This window comes from Canis lupus, chromosome 7 (assembly GCF_048164855.1).
Source record: "Canis lupus baileyi chromosome 7, mCanLup2.hap1, whole genome shotgun sequence".
NCBI classification, from domain to species: domain Eukaryota; kingdom Metazoa; phylum Chordata; class Mammalia; order Carnivora; family Canidae; genus Canis; species Canis lupus.
Genome location: NC_132844.1, coordinates 58,152,972 through 58,172,913, shown reverse-complemented (window position 1 = coordinate 58,172,913; position 19,942 = coordinate 58,152,972). Strand labels below are relative to the sequence as shown.

Sequence of the window (19,942 nt, the reverse complement as noted above, 5' to 3'; positions counted from 1 at the left end):
ATTCTTGCTGATATTTAAACAAGGCAAACATTTTGGTCATCATTTTTTTTCCCTCTCTCTCAAGTTCTTGTGGAAGGACAGCCCCTACCCCAATCTCTCCCTTCTGATTGCATTGTACCACCCCAAAGGGCATCTGGGCACTCTTCCATGACCTTTTATTTGTGGTACTTGAGTTTATGGTTTCCCACACATGTGGGGTAGGGATGAGAGAGGCTGGTTTCTGTGTTTAGCCAGACCCAGTGATAGTAAAGTTGTACAGTTTGTTCTAAGTTCCTTAAGCTCTGTCCTTTGAAATTGCCAAAGCCTGGAACGGGGTAGTCCAATATTATAAGTCCTTGTCCCCCCAAATAGGCCAACCCTGTGTTCTCCCAGACACTCAAAGAACAGTGCATGCTGACTAGCAAGCAGGTGGAGTGAAAACAAGACTTATGCGGGTCACTGAGCAATTTTGGACTCTGTTCAGGTGATGACCCCGGGACTTACTCTGCAAACATTTTTATAGAATGCATGATTGTGTTTACCAGCTACCCCAGTGAAGTAGGTACGGTATAGCAGTGAACCATAGCACACAGTGTGGAAAATGACTCAGGAGGGGCTCGGTGAGTGCTAGAGACTCTTCCCAGATCTCCATATAATGACATGTAGGTTTTGACTGATAAGCTTGTTGTATATCTCATGTCACTAATGGAGAAAAAAATCAAGCTCTAATAGTACAGATAAAGGAATGATTGTAAAAACGTGGAATTCCTGCTTAAACATCTGTACCAGGTCTTGTGCCCTATTGCCTCAACTTCTGTCCTGTTGTACGAACTACTCAGCAAATCAAGGTAGCGTAAGCCACAACCTGTTATTGACTGATTATTCCTTTATTTTATGTAATTGAATCAATATAATCATTATTGTGCTAGTAATATATTTCTGAGTAATGGGAGTACCAGAAAAAGCAACCTCTTTCATGAGGTTTGGAGTGGGGATGGGGTCCCTCTGCCTACCTAAGGAAGTCTAATAGGGGTTTGAGGGCTGGATTCTTTTCTCTGTCTTTTTTTTTTTTTTTTACAGATTTTATTTATTTATTCATGATAGACACACACAGAGAGAGGCAGAGACACAGGCAGAGGGAGAAGCAGGCTCCATGCAGGCAGCCTGATGCAGGACTTGATCCCAGGACCCCAGAATCACACCCTGAGCCAAAGGCAGATGCTCAACCGCTGAGCCACCCAGGCGTCCTGAGGGATGGATTATTTTCTTCCTCAGGAGCTAGAAGAGGCTTGTGCTAAAACTGAAATATGATGTGTACTTTATGAAATAGCCAAGACCGGCTCTGCCAGTTTTGTTTTCAAAACTAGTCTCTATCCCGTGGCAGGGGAAATGAACAAGTTACTTTACAATTATTAAAAAAAAAAACCTGTTAGGTTGCAATACATTATATACCACAAACTACCAAACTGAAGGAAAATCTATCTCATGATCATGTTCTATAACATGTTATAGAACATGTTATAGTTCATGTTATAGAACAGTCTGCAAAATGTGGGTCTCACATACTCAATAGCCATAGATTGGGAACCACTGGGACTCTGGTTCCAGACTGACCTTGATTCTGGATTAAAAAAAAAAAAAAAGGTCTTCACTAATTTGGACTTACTAACTGAAGTTCGCCTGATGAGTGAAAAGTTGAATTGTAGATTATTCAAGACTAAGCCCAAGACTTAGTCCAAGTCCAAGCTATTAGTAATTTAGGCTGCTAATGATATATTTGTACTTTTTTTCACACAAGCATTATATTTTTATCCTCAGAAAGCTTTATGTAAGCTAAATATAACCTTATAAAGTTCTTTGCATTCTTGTATTTTGTAAATTGTATCCATAGAGTATCATTTTCATGGGGCTACTGTAACAAGCTATGATAAACTAGGTGGCTGACAACAGAACTTTTATTCTCCCATAGTTTTGGAGACTAGAAGTCTGACATCAAGGTGTTGGCAAGGCTACAGTTCCTCCAGAGGCTCTAAGAATCCTCCTTTGTCTCTTCCAGCTGCTGGTGGCTTCTGGTGTTCATTGGCTTGTGGAATCTAGCTCCATTCGCTGCCTCCAGGGCCAGGTGGTGGTCTCTGTGTGTCTGTCTTCTTACGGCCTCATATAGCGACACCAGCCATTGAAATCAAGGCCCACTTCCATCCAGGAGGACCTCGTCTAAATATATCTAATTGCATCTGCCAAGATCCTATTTACAGACAAGCTCAGATTCTGAGGTTCCAAGAGAATGCAAATTTGGAGGAGACATGTCAACCCAGTATGTGTAGATAGCAGAATGTTTAATTTCATTGTTTTTCAGAATGTTTCATTTTATAGCTCAGCCTCAATCAAAGTTCATGAATAATTATTAAAATGGCTCAGATCAAAGAAACCGACAGCATCCAGTGCTGCCCAGGATGCAGAGGAACTGCAACTACCATACGTTGCTGATGGGGTGACGTAGCCACTTTCAAAAATAGTTTGGAAGTTTCTTATAAAGTTAAATATTCAGGTGTCACGTAAGCCAGGAATCCTACTCACGGGTATCTAGACAAGAGAAATAGAGTAGATGACCTCTCAAAACTTATAAGGAAATTTTAGAAGCAGCTTTATTCATATTCATTAAAAACTAGAAACACCCGAAATTTTCCTCACCTGTGACTGGGCAGAGGGACACCTGTTTGGTATCTGGTTTGAGGCTTATTATGAACAACACATTCTCAATACAAAACTGCACATGTATTTGTGGTGCATGGGGTGAACACACGTAGTCACAGCCACGCCTTCCGTTCTTCATGAAGAATATTGCCCGAGAAAGCCTCAAAGCACTTTGAGTGTAACCTCACTGTTTACTTGGAAAAGCACTGGCTTATCATGGGTATTATAATCCTGCCAATTTATTGTGAGTGTGGGAGGGCCTAAAATATATTGTCCTACTCCCAGATCAAAAAAGACATCTCTTTCTACTCTATATATAATTATATTTAAAATGTAAATGTAGACATCCTTTGCAACTTGAGGGTACATGAGGGTCTTTGATAAGTATTACACATTACTAAGAGACAAAGCAGGCAACAATTGCTCCATAGTTTTATGGCTTTTCTTGGAGTGCAGGGTGGGGAAAGTCGAGGGAGCCTTCACCCTGCCCCTTTCCTGCATGGCTCCAATGCCATGATGAGAAATTCATCTCTTTGCCTTATGGCTCTTTTTCCCAGGAACCATGTTAGATCCACCTCTCTTAGCCATTTACTTACACATCTATGTAACTAAGTCTCTCTGAATCACTCAAAGTAGCATGCTTTGCTGGAGAGGAAGTCCAAGAGGAATGGATTAGTAGGTTGGGCGTTCTCTTTTGAGAGATGAGTAAATAGTCCAGCACCTAGAGAAAGGTGAAAAGAGAAAAAGAAAGTAAGGAGTACCAACCCAAAGCTGACACCTCTTATAACTTGCTTTAGGCAAGCTCTGCTCTTTGACCATCATAAAGCAGCAGACCACTGAAAGAAAGTATAAAGTCACAGGTGACAAAAAGGACACTTGGCTTATGGAGATGCTTCAAGTTTTTCCTTCACTTTTTGGAATAGCCTTTGGTCTAGAAAATTCATAGTAAATGTTGGTTCATCAGAAAACTTAGCATCTCATGAATTTCCTCATATAAAATCCTTGAGAGCTTTGCTATTCTTCGAGTCACTTTCATCGTTTTTCATTTACACCTGTTGTCATCTGTTGTCAGATTTCACAAAAGACTCCATCCCCACCTCACGGAGGTATGAGCCATCTGCTGGCCTACTTCCTTCTTTGCTCTCTACTGGGGACCCTGCTACATAGAAGGATCCTTCCAGGGCAGCCCCAGTGGCCCATCGGTTTGGTGTAGCCTTGGGCCTGGCGTGTGATCCTGGAGGCCCAGGATCGAGTCCCACCTCGGGCTCCCTGCATGGAGCCTGCTTCTCCCTCTGCCTGTGTCTCTGCTTCTCTCTCTCTCTCTGTGTCTGTCATGAATAAATAAATAAAATATTAAAAAAAAAAAGGATCCTTCCAGTGTGAATGGATTTTTGCTGATTTACTCGTCTATTCTGGCTTAGAACGAAAGACGTATGCATGTCTGGGTTCACTGGTCAGAGTGAGCTCTGGTGCTCACAGTAATGGGGCACAGTAAACTTGCTGACCCATCTATACAGAGATTTAACCTATTATTTTCTAAATAGCAGCTTTATTGAGCTATAATCCACATAACATAAAATTCACCCACTTAAAGTATAAAATTCAGCGTTAACCGCCATTTAAGGTCTTGTTGACTTGCTTTAACCAAGTGGTGTAACTAAGAATGATCATTCTGTGGAACTAACCAAATATTCCTTCACAGGACATGAATAGGATAATGAGACTCCTTTACCTTTGTATAGTGGTTGATAGTTTTTGATGTATGTTTTGAACACCTTTGCCAGCATTGAGTTTGCTTCTCACGGCCATTCTCCATTTCAGTGGGAATGAGTGACTTAACCAAAGCTACATATTTAAACATTTTAATATAGGGAAAAATATAGTAATTTCTATAGGAGAGGAATAAACAGAAGTGATACAGAAATACATAGGGCTGAGAAATTAGCTGTGACTGGAGAAGACATTGGGACTTCATAGCAGTAGTGGACATGAAGAGGCTAGTATTCAAGCAATGTCCTGAACGGCAGGATTTCAATGGAAGAGTTGGAACAGAGAAGACTGTAAGCAAAATCATGAGGTGAGAAAGTCCAAGGTATATTCAGGGGTAGTGAATAGAGACCTCCTTACTAAAAGGCTTTGGAAACTGAACTAGCAGTTTGGAGTTGCCCTTGTGGACAGTAGGGGCAGTCTGAAGTTTTCTGTGGAAGGGCACATTGTGACCAAAGCAGTGAAAATCATTTTTGTATCACTAGTGGTGCTAGGTGGCACAGTGGCCTGGCACACTGACATTTAACTAATGTCAATGTTTAATTGACATTGAAATGAACATTGTTTCTTGAACTTCCGTTTGGCAGGAATTGCCAGTTCTCATGCCATGGCTCAGTTTAACCCATTCTTTGAACTCTTCTCCTGAAAAATGTAAAGAACTTTGGCTTTTTGTTGAGCACTTACTGAGAATCGATATGCTTTTCTGTTCTTATTTTTTTCCTTGGTGACATTTATTGGCCTATTCCTAGTGTACTATGTGGCACATGTTGTCATGCCATGTATTTTCAGTGCCACCCCAGTTTTAGGATATGAACCCATCATTAAATCACAGCCTTGTGAGTCAGAAGACACAGGCATGTCAGCACAAATGGATATGTGCTTTCTAGTCATTTGTGAAAGCCACTTCATTGGCATATGTCATAAGTTCGCACATTTTTATTAATCTTAAAGTCAATAGAAAAGGATATAGTGTATAAGGCAAGGAGAAAAGTAGGAGGACCATTTAAAAAGTTGCCAGAAGGGCACTATAGCCTCATTAAAAAAACAGCAAAGTCCATCTGCCAGCTGTATGTAGGACTGGGAGGAACACAGAAGAGCTGGGGACAGTAGGACAGTTATAAAGCTGGAATAAAGGTCTCCTGCACTGGAGGGCAAGTGAGCATGAAACGACGTAAATAACAATATTACTAAAATTATAATAACAGTATCTATTATTTAGCAGAAACCAGATACTAGGCACTGTGCCAAGCAACACGACAGTCTTGTGAAAGGCCAATGAATCTTTTTCTATGCCAGATCAGGAAAAGGGATCTTGGGGACGCTGAGTAAGTCATTTAAGATCATGCAACTAGGGGACGCCTGGGTGGCTCAGCGGTTGAGCGTCTGCCTTTGGCTCAGAGTGTGATCCCTGGGTCTGGAATCGAGTCCCGAATCGGGCTCCCTGTGTGGAGCCTACTTCTCCCTCTGACTGTGTTTCTGCCTCTCTCTCCCTGCGTCTCTCATGAATAAATAAATAAAATAAAAAAAAATATATCATGCAACTAGTAAGTGGCAGAACCAGGCTATTAATTCAGCTCAGTAAGACCCCCAAAGTGTGGACATGTGAGAGATATTCTGAGGACATACTTGATCTTCAGACTGACAAGACCTTAGCTCTGTAGGAACCGAGACTATGTGTATGCTGACAAGGAGTCTGTGGTCTTCACATCAGAGTTAGAGGTTCTGGATTTCCTGCTCAGCCTGGAGGTCTTCAATGGTATGAATCTGAGGGGAAGTAGAGGGGTGCCAGGGCCCAGTCCTGCATCTATGGAACAAGGATTTAGTATTTTGCTAGCCTGTTGAATAACTCAGTTCCCTTATCAGGCGATACAGAAACAAAGAGTTCTCACAATCTCTTCTTCAGCAGCCAGCACAAAGACATTGTGAGAGGCTAAGTGAACAGGACTGGACTGGTCACCCAGAGAGGAGCTGTCTTTAGAATGCAAATGACATTGGGTTAAGGATGGTCACTTTATATTGAAATAGAAGGTAGAGTAGGGCTTTGAAAACCTTGGCATCTAATCAAATGGAATTCAGCTCCCCGAGTTTCATCCAGCCACTGCTAAACATGAGCACCAGAGATAAATGCTAAGCCCTCAAATGAGGAAAACAGCAGCAGTTTGTCCTTACCAGAATTTATATCTTTACTAGTTACAGATCGGTATCTCCATCAAAAAGCATCTGAATGGTATCCTGCAACATTTTACTGCAAAGGAGGTATAGCAGAGGTCACAGGATCCACTGGTTTCACCATATATCCCTTCAGCCAGAAGTGGCTGGACAATTGAACGGCACAGTGCCCTCTCAGAGAACACACTGTGAGGGTTAGAGTTTAGTCCTCTGTTTTGGTATTTATTTATTTTTTCCAATGTGGATATACACTTGTTCCAGTACCATTTGTTGAAAAGTATTCCCTTTGACTTTGAAGTTCTTGGATTCCTTTGTCAAAAACCTTACCATATACATATGTATTTCTGGACACTCCATTCTGGCCCATCGATCTGTCTGTCAATCCTTACACCAATACTAGATATTGATAGTATGAGTCCCCCAACATTGTTCTTCTTTTCTTTCTTGATTTTATTTATTTATTTATTTGAGAGAGAGAGCACACATAGAAGGAGGGACAGAGTGAGAAGCAGACTCCCCATTGAGCAGGGAGCCCCATGCAGGGGGCTGGATCCCAGGACCCTGAGATCATGACCTGAGTCAAAGGCAGATGTTTAACCAACTGAGCCACCCAGGCACTCCTTTTCTTCTTTTTCAAAATTGTTTTGGCTATTTTAGTTCCTTTCTTTGCATATAAAGTTTAAGAACAACTTGTCTAGGGGATCCCTGGGTGGCGCAGCAGTTTAGCGCCTGCCTTTGGCCCAGGGTGCGATCCTGGAGACCTGGGATCGAATCCCACGTCGGGCTCCCGGTGCATGGAGCCTGCTTCTCCCTCTGCCTATGTCTCTGCCTCTCTCTCTCTCTCTCTGTGTGACTATCATAAATAAATAAAAATTAACAAAAAAGAACAGCTTGTCTATTTCTATAGAAATGCTGGCCTAGATTGTGATTAAGATTACATCAAATCTATATGTAATTTTGAAAGAAAATTTAACTTAACAAAAGTAAGTATTCTAACCTATGAAGGCAGTAAATACCCACCAAGTTTCAAAATGAGCAAACTGAAATTTAGAGAGCCTAAGTAACTTGCCAGGGTTATAAACATAAAGCAGCAAAAATTCTTTCATCTATTTACACCTAACTGACTCACCAGAATGGCCTACATTCTTACTTCCTTCTGCAAATCATATTGACTGCTACCCCATGGCTATCCCATGGGATTTTAAACCGTGTTGGCTGCTATTTTTGTCTAACATTTCTGCTTCTGCTAGGTGATTCGTAGGCTTATCAAGAGTCAGCTGTGTTTTTTGCAGTATCAATTTTTGCCCATAGTCCTTGTTGTCATAATTAAATAATTTAAGGACAAATATAAATTCTGCCAAGTAAGTCTATTTTTAAAAAATTTGTCCTGTAAGGGCACCTGGGTGCCTCAGTCAGTTAAGTGGCCTGACTCTTGGATTCAGCTCAGGTCATGATCTCAGGGTTGTGGGATGGAGCCCTGCATTGGACTCTGTGCTCAGCAGGGAGTCTACTTGAGATTCTTTCATTCCCTGCCCCCTGCTCACTCTCACATGTGTGGCACGCTCTCTCTTTAAAATAAATAAATAAAATATTTTTGAAAATGAATTTAAAAGATTTTGGCATGATGATATTCACCAAAATCTTAGTACTGATACTACCCAGTGAGAAATCACCCAAGTATCTCATAAAAAGAAATAATTGAGAATAGTTTCATATTTTCATATGATGGCTACTATTCAGTCATTAAAAACATATTTTTGAAGAATATTTAATTAGGGAAAATTCTTATGACAAAAGAGAATAGCAGTTTAGAAAACTATCTGTATAGAAGGATCCTGATATTCATAGTATTTCTATTCCTGGTTTTCCAATGACCCTTTGCTGAACTTTAGGTGCTCTTTGTTGTTATTTAGGGGCATATTTCCACTATCATCTTGGTTCTCTGGGTGAGGCACTCATGTGGCAAAACTGACACAGCAACACTGACTTCTTACTCCCCCAACCCCAGTGACTTTATTTCCAGGCAACTCCATTTCACCACTGTCCTCCCCACCAACTGTGCACTCTGGATACATCTCTTTGTGTCCTGCACCAGCCAGGGTGGTGTTCAAATCTATGAGCTCCTGGAAAAGCCAGTGAGGATGAACAGGACAAACTGCCAAAAGCTGAAGCAAAGAATATCCTTTTGGGAATTGCCTTGATTTGCATACGTAGTCCCTTTTCTAGTAGAGGGACTAGCAAAATAAAATATTCTCTCTCTCTCAGAACAGTTCAATACTGGAGACTCAAGTCATCTTCAAATGTCCTGCCAGAACTCTAGCTCCATATTCTGTCCTTTATGTGCTCTTCTCTCTCCCTCATACGATGTGCTTTATGTTGCGTGTACTCTGTGAAGAACAATTTTGCCTTCTGCCATGACAAAGGGCATTTTATAACATTTAATTTCCTCTATAGGATCTTAGCATTATTGTGTAGAACATCCAGTGATGTGTTTTGCACCCCAGAGCTGGCCATATAAATTTTTATAAATGATGTTAGATGAATCCCCTGGCACTCTACATTAATGGTTGTGTCACTCTACTGGGAGCACTGTTTATAGTCACATGATAAATTATCTTCCTCTTTATAAAACTGGGCAGAAAACAAAATAAACAGGACCAACCGTACTTCAAGATTGTCATATCTTCTATTCGTTTGTCCATAATTTCCCTGAGAAATTTTGAGATGTGGTACATTAGACTCATTATCTAATGCCTGTGACATTGGAGTTAGAGAGAAGAGTGCTACATGCCTGGAGGAAGGTAGAAACGAAATCAGGAGGTCAGTGGTGCTCACACATTGGTACTTTCATTTTTTTAAGATTTATTTATTTATTTATTTATTTATTTATTTATTTATTCATGGGAGAGAATAATCTTCAAATCTTTTCTCAGAGAGAAAGAGAGGCAGAGACACAGGCAGAGGGAGAAGCAGGCTCCGTGCAGGGAGCCCGATGTGGAACTCCATCCCGGATCTCCAGGATCATGCCCTGGGCTGAAGGCCACGCTAAACCGCTGAGCCACCCGGGCTGCCCCACACATTCCTACTTAAAAAAAGAGTTAGCCCATGCTATCACTGGCTCAGTAAAATACAGGAAACCCTATGGGTAATACCAGACAAGGAGTAAGTAGAGACTGGCCAAGTTACATTTTTCTATTTACTGTTCTTATGAAGTAAAACAAAAAACAAAACAGGAATGTAACTTTCTCCTTGACATGAGGAAGTAAATTCATTGACCTCAACTTTTTGGAGGATGTTCTGAGCAAGAGAGAAAGTATTTTTTGCTAATACCTTGATGCCTCTTCTTGGATCGGCTGTTTAAAGAACCTAAATAAGCATCTCGTGCTGTGTCTCATCAACACATTGGTTGACACTGTGGAGACACCAAGACATCAAGGCATTGTGGAGCCGGGCCCTTCCCTTATCCTATTTTGAATGTCCTCATGGAATTTCCAGGTTTGGTTGACCCTTCAGATGGTGTTGATGCTTTAGAGTTTCTCTGGCCTGAGGGCCAAAACAAATGAGGAATGAGACAGTGAAATGATCCAGAAGAAGGATGTCTTCAGGAAGAGGGGTGACTGTGTCCTTGAATGGGTTCAAGTTTCAAAGCCCTCACTGGGTTCTCGGTTACATTTGAAAAGTCTTAAGAGGAGTGCAGAAGAAATTTCTACAAGCATACAGCTTGAAGGACAGGCTTTCACAATCACAAGGCCTGTGGAAGAAAAGAGTGCAGAAGAGTTTGAAGAAAAGAAGCATCGTCCTGCTTACAGCATGCTCCATGCTCCGGACTAAGTTCACTTTTCAGGGTGCTTGGATGGCTTAGTCAGTTAAAGTGTTTGACTCTTGGTTTCAGCTCAGGTCATGATCTCAGTGTCGTGAGATCGAGCCCCACATCAGGGAGTCTGCTTGAGATTCTCCTTCTTCCTCTGTCCCTTCTCTTCCTCTCTTTCTCTAAAATCAATACATAAATCTTAAAAAAAAAAAAAATTCCTGGTTGTGATCCAGCTACCCTCTTGCTCATTCAAGAGACTGAATTTTACAGTATTTCTTTAAATCATGAAGAAATTCAAGAATCTGACTTCTCATCTGTTCTTGAACAATCTGAGCACAGGTTGTTATTCTAAAATTCCCTTAAACAGAGAGAAGCTATAAATACTTTATCATAACATCTCTTAAGAAAAATAGCAGAGGATCATATTGAGGGTGTTAGAGATATAAATCTTGAATAGAAAGGAAAGATTGGAAAAAAAACCCATAAAAATAGAAAAGCCAAAGTCACAGAAGAGATTGCTAGTGATGGTCCTCCCTGGCTCTGCCTCTTTCCTGCCCCTCCCGCCCTTTCTCCAGGAGCATCCCAGGATGGGCCATGCTTCTATGTTGCACATCTTGTATATGAATTTTAGATCATACTGGATTGAGCCAAGTAAGCCAGTCTGAAACTGAGATACAGAGTCCAAAGGAAATAATAACTAGAAATTCATGAAACTCAGAGTGATCTTCCTAGAAGCTATATAGGACTTAGAAAGAGTGGGTGTCAGCAGTTGATTACTCCTGATTTGGGGGGAAATATGCTTTAGGACTCACATACATATTAAAATATACTGCTTACTGTATTCTAGCTAGGTATCAATGTGAACTCAGTAAGTTTTCTTAAGTGCTCCATTACAAATGAGGTAAATTAGACACAGAAAGGTTCAGTGACTTGCCGAAAGTTATCCAGCGAGTAAGTGGCAACACCAGAATTCATACTGTGGAGGCACACTTGGAACCTCAAAGTTGGTACAGTTTTTAAGCTGAAGACATTTGAAATTCAACAGACATAGAAAGAAGCCTTCTCAGAGTTTCCCTTATCTGACCCAAGGCGGAAACTTCTGTGTGAGGACTGCCTTAAGTTCCACCTGAGGCACAACTTCTACTCCCAAGAGGGCGACCAAGAGTAAACCTGCCATAAATCCCCTCTGGCGGAGAAGTACAGTCCTGAAGAAGATAGAAAGACCACTGACTCTCCTGAACTTTGTCTCCTATTCTTCTAAAATCCATTCGTCTTTCCTAAAGGAACCTATCTGCTCTTCCCATGGAAGCCTCTCTCCCTTCTCCCTCTCCTCTACTAAGTTAGCTATATAAGCTTTGAACTTGAATTATTTAATGAGCCAGTGATGCCGTCTGTAGGCCCCCGGGTGCAAACCAATATACCATTTTGTCCTGTTAGAATTGACTGTTACCAGCTTCATTGGCAGGCTCGTCATCAAACCTGAGAACAGAGGAAAAAGCATTTCCTCCCTATAAAACCCAGGCATTCTGGCTACAGAACCTATGCTTTAAACCAGGATTTCTCAACCTCACACTACAGACATTTTGGGACTGGACAATTGTGTTACTGCGGAGCTGCCCTGTGCATTGTAGCATGTTAGCATCTCCCTGCTCACTAGATGCCATTAGCATCCACCCCTCCTCAGGAGAGCCAGAAATGTCTCCAGAATCGCTAAATGTCCCCTGGGGGGCAAAGGGATGGGCAACATCTGGCCCTCTGCTTGAGAACCGCTGCTCATCAGGTTGCCACTTTTTGCTCTACTGTCCCCTATCTGGGGAGGGCTTTCCTGCTTTTCATCTGTCAAGGCTTAATGCTCAGGCCGGTGCTCGGTGATTTACTGATGCTAACGCTAGTGATTACAGACACCTCCCGAGATCTTACTATGTTCTAGGAGACACCAGTTCTTACGCCTATTTGCTAATTAATCCTCACAAGAAACCTATGTGGAAGGACTTATTTGTGGGATGTGTGAAGTCTGGGGACACAAAGAGATTCCGTTTTGGAACTCCAGTATCCTTTCCAACTAATGAACTCCTGAGCTGCGCCCAAGGTGCCAACTGTTTTACAAGCAGGTGCTCGGGAAGTTTCAACAGAGCAGCTGGCATTCAGATCCGATGAGACAGTAAAGTTAATCAATACCTACCAGGGACTGTTTCAATTGACAGCACCAATAAAATAGCCAGTAAGACCGTAATCAGAAGTGGCTCATCTGCTCAGCACCAGATTAGCAGGTTTTTTCTTCTCTTCATTATCTACATCATGTAGCTACCCCTTCTTGCTTTCTCATAAAAGCTCCTCTACTTTACCTGCCTGAGCAGGACACTTCTCTGGTTACTCCAGAATTTGTGCTCCTCCAATTGCAATTCTGACACCCCAAATAATTTTGGGTGAGAATTTTGTTCTCTTTTAGTGTTGCCTCCTTTTCTCAGTTGACATATTGTTACTTGCTTCTATAAATGAGGAAATGGACTTAGCAAGGTTGGGATCTTGCCTAAAGGGCAAGAACCAGGAGCGCTGATGCTGGGCCCACACAAATCCGTTGCTTTCCATCACATGTGCTCTGAACTAGCCTGTCTTACACTGTCAGGCCCTGTTTCCGTCTTGGGCTCCTCCACTTATCAGTGGGGTTTTTGACAGCAGACACCAGTGTGTGCCCAACACCAACCAGGTAGCACTCAGCTCAATATTTCTGAAGTCTAAACCATGAAGCAGAATGTCCAAGACCTACTCTGGTATTGAAATACTCTGCATTAGAGAGTGCCTGGGGGGCTCAGTGGCACATTAGAGAGTGCCAGGGGACTCAGTGGTTGAGCATCTGCCTTTGGGTCATGACATGATCCTGGGGTCCTGGGGTCGAGTCCCACATCGGGCTCTCCACAGGGAGCCTGCTTCTCCCTCTGCCTATGTCTCTGCCTCTCTCTCTCTGTGTCTCTCATGAACAAATAAATAAAATCTTAAAAAAAAAGAGAGAGAAATACTCTGCATTAGAAAAACTTTGAGAATAATGTGGGATGTGTGTCTGGTGTTTCTCTGTTTCAAAGCATATCTTTAGGGCATCCCAGGTAGCTCAGTGGTTTAGCGCCGCCTTCAGCCCAGGGCGTGATCCTGGAGACCCAGGATGGAGTCCCACATGGAGCTCCCTGCGTGGAGCCTGCTTCTCCCTCTGCCTGTGTCTCTGCCCCTCTCTCTGTGTCTCTCATGAATAAATAAATAATTAAAAAATAAATAAATAAAACATATCTTTAAAATTAATTCACAGGACCCGTGAAAGAATTAAAATGAACTACACATTCTCCCTCAAAATAAAAAAAAAAAGAAAGAAAGAAAGAAAGAAAGAAAGAAAGAAAGAAAGAAAAAAGAAAGAAAGAAAGAAAACACAAAAACCATACATTCCTTCAGGATTAAATTGCTTCGTTCCAAAATTGTTTGACAAATTATTTCATCCCAAATAGAGTTTTTTTTTTCCCCAAAAAGAGTTTTACAGGTAAATATGTTTAATAAAATGCAAGGTGGAGTTAATGTAAATTCCTCTTTCCCAAAATGAAATATTTTCTAGAATCTCAGAAACTCTATCCCAGAAGGGATGCTGAGCTGACATCTAGGTCTCAAGGGCAGGCCACTCAAAGCTTCACCACACATTTTACCTCATTACTCCTGTCCCATAGAGTCCATCTGCCCCCTCTTCACTCAAGAAGCCCTAGGAGAGAACATTGACTTTGGTGTTATACCTGGCTTGAGTCTCAGCTCGGCCACTTACTAGACTAAGTAACATTAGGAAAATCTCTACTTCTCTGGTTGGTTTCTTTATCTGTAGAATGGAGACATTTCCCTGATCTTTTTCTTGCTTTTTTCCTAGTGCCATCATAAGGTTAAATAATAAAGGGATATATTTGTTACGTTTTATTTATTTATTTATTTATTTATTTATTTATTTATTTAATTTTTATTATTTTTTAAAGATTTTATTTATTTATTCATGAGAGACATAGAGAGACAGAGACACAGGCAGAGGGAGAAGCAGGCTCCACGCAGGGAGCCCGACGTGGGACTCGATCCAGGGACTCCAGGATCATGCCCTGGGCCAAAGACAGATGCTCAACCACTGAGCCACCCAGGTGTCCCGTCGTTACGTTTTTTTTTTTTTTTAAATATTATTGCCTCTACCTTAGCAGAGAGCTGAACTGCGTCAGGGTTGTGGGAAGTGGCTACTGGAGAGAATGTTTTCCTGGCAGCTGTGTGAGGGCCTTTGTGTGCTCCCTCTTCCTTTCTGGGTGGTTCTATTTTTGTGTTTGTCACTCGCCCTCCCAGACACTATCAGCATTGCGAAAGAAGTCACAGAACTGCTCTTGGGGGCATTAATCCGGGGAGAGTTACATAGTGTTCTCTCCTGTCCCCAGCACCCACCAGTCCCCAGCCTAAGAGAAATGTGGTTGGTGGCCTTGAGGGAATAAAGGAGCCATAAAGTATGTGACCAGCGGGGGTGTTTGTGGGGCAGCAGGGAGGGACAGTCCACTGATGCTCCCTGTGAGGGTTTGGATCCTGTGGTGGTTTCTGAGCCAAATGTATGCAAATATCCCTTCAGGGTTTTTCATGCTTAGGTTCTCCGGGTAACTTCTTTCTCCATAAGTAAACTTGATTTCTGAGTCAAAATGCTCTTGCTTGAGCAAGGTCGGATTTGCCAAATGGAGGAACAGTTAACATATTTCATTTCTCTTATCCAGTCCTGACTTTCTGGCTTAAGTCATTCAGTGTGAGCTAAGAGTCTTTTTGATCTTTATAAAAATGAGATTTTACAACTTCTGTTAATGTCTGACTCTAAATGTGGCATTCTATTTCGGTGGGAGGGGTTCGATTAGCATCTTCTGTCTCTGAAGAAATGGGGAAAAAAGCTTCCCTATATAGTTTCATTATAGAATAATGAAAGTTATTTTTCTGATTTTTACATATACAGCTATTTTTCATACCAGAAGTCAGAGGATGTGCTTACAATATTGCTTCACTCTCATTAGTAGGGCTTTTAGAATTTTAAACAATTTCTACCCTGTGGTTTCTCAATATAGAGAAAGGTCTTTCTTTTCTGGAAGATAATAATAAAAGCTGTGTACATTCACATACATGCACATACCCAGGAAAAATCACGCAGTGGCTAGCCAGGCCATAGAATGGAGCCACTTCTTCCCAAGCAAAGAATATTTCTTCCCAACAGGGCCTTTGTTGTTACTGTCCTCAACTGGGGATTGAGAGAGCCATTTCTTCTCCAGTTACCAGGAGACTTCGGACAAATTTTCTTTTTATGTGCACACCCTGGATTCTAGGATCACCATCCACAGAAGAAAGGAGAGAAGAAGAGAACATTGTGAGAAATTGTGTCTCAAGGATTAACTGGCTCTGCCTGAGCCATCCAGAGAGGCTGGATGGATCTTGTTTCTCTCAACCCTATCTAAAAGCCCTAATAGTGTCCAAATGAAGTCTAAGAAACAACCTGGGTTTGTTATTGTTTTCTGTTCCATGGGTTGTGACCCATGAGCGAGCCCTGAAGTCAATTCAGCCTGACTCACTTTGGCTCCATGAATTCTTTGGGGGGAGATTCCAAAGTCAAAGCTGAGATTCTCAACACCCAGCTGGGACTGAGGTGCTGGCCACCATTTCATTAGGCACCTCAATTTCTACAGGTGTATCTCCAAGATTGCTTTTCAACCTGAGTTTTGTGGTTCTTTGGTTATCAAATTCATTTCGTGGTTGGCAGCTACATTTTAGAAATAATAAAATCAAATACAATGAATCAGAATGGAAAATATTAGAATGTTATCGCATGTAACATGGACAGGTATTATTTTGTAAAAACTCTATTTCAGTTTATACACACCCAAACACACATATATGTATTTATGCATTGAGTCTTAATGTCAAATGTATTTTATTTTTACAAATTTATTTGGTTTTCTTACTTCTAATATAGTTAACATAGTGTTATACTAGTTTTAGGTATACAATATAGTGATTCAGCAATTCTACACCTTACTCAGTGCTCATCACGGTAAATGTACTCTTAATTTCCTTCACTTATTTCACTCATTCCCCACTCACTTTCCCTTCTGGTAACCATTAGTTTGTTCTATTTCAGAGTCTATTTTTTGTTTGTCTCTTTTTTCTTTGATATGTTTCTTGAATTCCACAAATGAATGAAATCATATAATGTTATGTTATTGCAAATGGCAAGATTCATTCTTTTTTATGGCTGAATAATATTCCATCTATCTATCTATCTATCTATCTATCTATCTATCTCATCTTTATCCATTCATCAGTCGATGGACACTTGGGTTGCTTCCATATTTTGGCTATTATAAAAAATGCTGCAATAATAATAGGGGTGCATACATTTCTTTGAGTTAGTGTTTTCATATCCTTTGGGTAAATATCCAGTAATGCAATTATTGAATCACATGGTAATTCTATTTTTAATTTTTTGAGGAAACTCCATACTGTTTTCCACAGTGGCTACACCAGCTTACTTTCCCATCGACAATGCATGAGGGCTACTTTTTCTCCATATCCTCACCAGTCCTTATTGTTACTTGTGTTTTTGATTTTAGCCATTATAACAGGTGTGAGGTGATATCTCATTGTGGTTTTGATTTGCATTTCTCTGATAATGAATGATATTGAGTATCTTTTCATGTGCCTGTTGACCATCTGTATGTCTTCTGTGGAGAAATATCTGTTCATGACTTCAGCCCATTTTTTCATTGAATTATTTGTCTTTTGGGTGTTGAGTTGTATCAGTTCTTTTTTTTTTAAGATTTTATTTTTATTTATTCATGAGAGACAGAGAGAGAGAGAGAGAGAGAGAGAGAGAGAGGCAGAGGGAGAAGCAGGCTCCATGCAGGGAGCCCGACATGGGACTCAATCTCGGGTCTCCAGGATCATGCCCTGGGCCGAAGGCAGGCGCCAAACCACTGAGCCACCTGGGCTGCCCTCTATCAGTTCTTTATATATTTTGGATACTAACCCCTTATTGGATATGCTATTTGCAAATATCTTCTCCCATTCAACAGGTTGTCTTTTAGTTTTGTTGATTGTTTCCTTTTCTGTGCAGAAGCTTTTTATTTTGATGGTCCCAATAGTTCATTTTTGCTTTTGTTTCTCTTGCCTCAGGAGGCATATGTAGAAAAATACTGCTGTAGCCAGGGTCATTGAAAATATATTTTTAATGATGGGTCCCAATATAAAGTGATTTAAAAACCAAGGTGGGGCAGGGAAGGAAATGCAAGAGCCACACTTAATAGGCTCACAACTCTACGGTGATGGTGCTCCCCAAGCCCACTTTCAGACAGTCTTCTCTTTTGTAGACTGGAGGTGGGTGATGGAGTAGAGGTTACAGGCCTAGTTGTGCTATTTGTAACCAGAGCCCATGAGTAGTGGGCCTAGTGCCTTTAGAATGGAGGGGTACTTGTCTCCTGTCATGCTCAGAGTCAGAGCCTCAACTGCACATCAGAGAGAACTAGAAAATAGGTACTATGCCAGACATCAGGAATACAAAAGCAAACAGGACTCCCAGCGTAGCTACCTGGAGGAGCAGTTCTCTAGCCTCCCGATAATTCCCTGTAGTGGGAAGAGCCTCTCTTTGAGATAGATGGGAGCAGGAAACCGCAGGGTGGCTTCTGGGAAGCTGAAAAGGAAAATATCAGATGAGAACAAGCAATCCTTTGTGATCCCTCACCTATAATTGTAGCCCCCATATGGACCAGACCAGAGTTTGGAACTTAATGAATCCTATTTAAGGAAACAAATGTAATGCACAGACTGGTAGAGGTGTTGACTGCCAACTTCCCAGAAGACCACTAGAAAACCTATCGATCAAACAAAGCTAAGTTTATTAGACCTCACTGCAGTGAAGTAGAACTCCACTTTAACAGAGTCTTAATGTGCCCCAGAGGGGTGGTCAGAGAAGTTACTTGTTGGGTTTTGTTCCTTGCGGTCAAGTGGGGGTTGAGGGGTTCTTTCAAGGCAGAAAACTGATTGAGAATTGGATAAAATTTATGACATCATATATTTTGGATTGGTGGATGTAACAAAGCATAGGTCTGGAAGTGAGTCTAGGTAAGTGCCCCGCTGTCTGCCCAGGTGAGTATCCAATTGTTTTGATAGGAGAACTGCTTCTCCATTTAAGGAAATGCTTTCTGGTCACATGTACTTGCAAGGATTTCCTGACACAAACAATCAAGTTATTTATTGGTTAACAATTTTCTTGAGAAAGGATTTTCTGGAGTAAAAACAGTTATGTCATGTTGACCCATGAATAAGATGTTTACTTATCTTGGCTGTTGAGAAGTTGCTGAAACAGTCAGAATCTCTAGACAAAAAGATTTCTACAATTTTTAAATAGTTAATTTCCATCCTGTTTAGTGTTTTTGGAGAGTTGGGGTCATTAATGATACACTTATCAGATACCATGGTTGTGTTTAAAAACTGTGGAAGTGGTAAATGTGAAAGAAAAGGAATGCTTGGAGTTGGGATTAGGTTGTTGAATTTTATTGGAATTTTCAAATCTTGAAAATTTCCAAGATAGAATAAGGAAAGTTAAAATAAGAATACTCTAGACTTGTTGGTTCTTTTTTTTTAACGTAAGTGGCATTTATGTTGTATGCATTATTCTTTTTATCAGTTAATAATATATCTTGGGAAATATATAAACATATACACAATTATATGCAGTTACTTATATATAAATATAAAACCCTATCGTATATGCAATATATATCTTTTTAAAAAAAGATTTTATTTATTTATTCATGACAGACAGAGAGAGAGAGTGAGAGACACAGGCAGAGGGAGAAGCAGGCTTCATGCAGGGAGCCTGACGTGGAACTTGATCCTGGGACTCCAGGATCACACCCTGGGCTAAAGGCAGGCGCTAAACTGCTGAGCCACCGGGGCTGCCCAATATATGTCTTTTGAATAGGCAGGATTGTGTTCTTATTTCCTGCTATCTCTTTAAACTTTATCACGGGGGAAAATCCTGGTCCTTTGGATGACTGGAAGACTGCATTGCTTGGTCTTAGGCAATGACATTTCTATGGTGACTTTAAGGAGCAAATTCAACCTTAGTTCTGAAATGCTGGTGACTGAGGCATGTTCAGTTACAATAAATTATTGCAGGTAGAAACTGGTGATTTCACTAAAGTAGGTGGCCAGAGTTCCCATGGTTATCATTGTAAAGAGGGCAGGTCTCCAAAGAGCTGAGACCTTCTTCCTATTTCTTTTTCTGCTTTTCCCCAATTTTCTTTGTTCTTCTCACAGTGTCTTTCCCACTTTTCTTATTAATCCAGGCATGAAGTGTGGACTAGGGAAATCAACCCAATTGGTATGTATGTATGTATTTATATTTTCTTTTCCTTAAATCCTCTTCTCCCAAATCTTTTTTTTTTTAATTTTTATTTATTTATGACAGTCACACACACAGAGAGAGAGGCAGAGACA

At 40.9% G+C, this 19,942-nt stretch overlaps 1 long non-coding RNA gene across 1 annotated transcript; it reads right to left on the bottom strand.

Annotated features, from left to right (window-relative positions):
• Nucleotides 1-3,238: 3,238 nt before the first annotated feature.
• On the bottom strand, nt 3,239-18,864 carry LOC140636926 (uncharacterized). Its single transcript, XR_012034186.1, has 2 exons — nt 18,030-18,864; nt 3,239-3,394 (listed from the first exon to the last, which is right to left on the bottom strand). It is a non-coding gene; the product is annotated as an uncharacterized lncRNA (long non-coding RNA).
• Between the last annotated feature and the right edge of the window lie 1,078 nt (nt 18,865-19,942).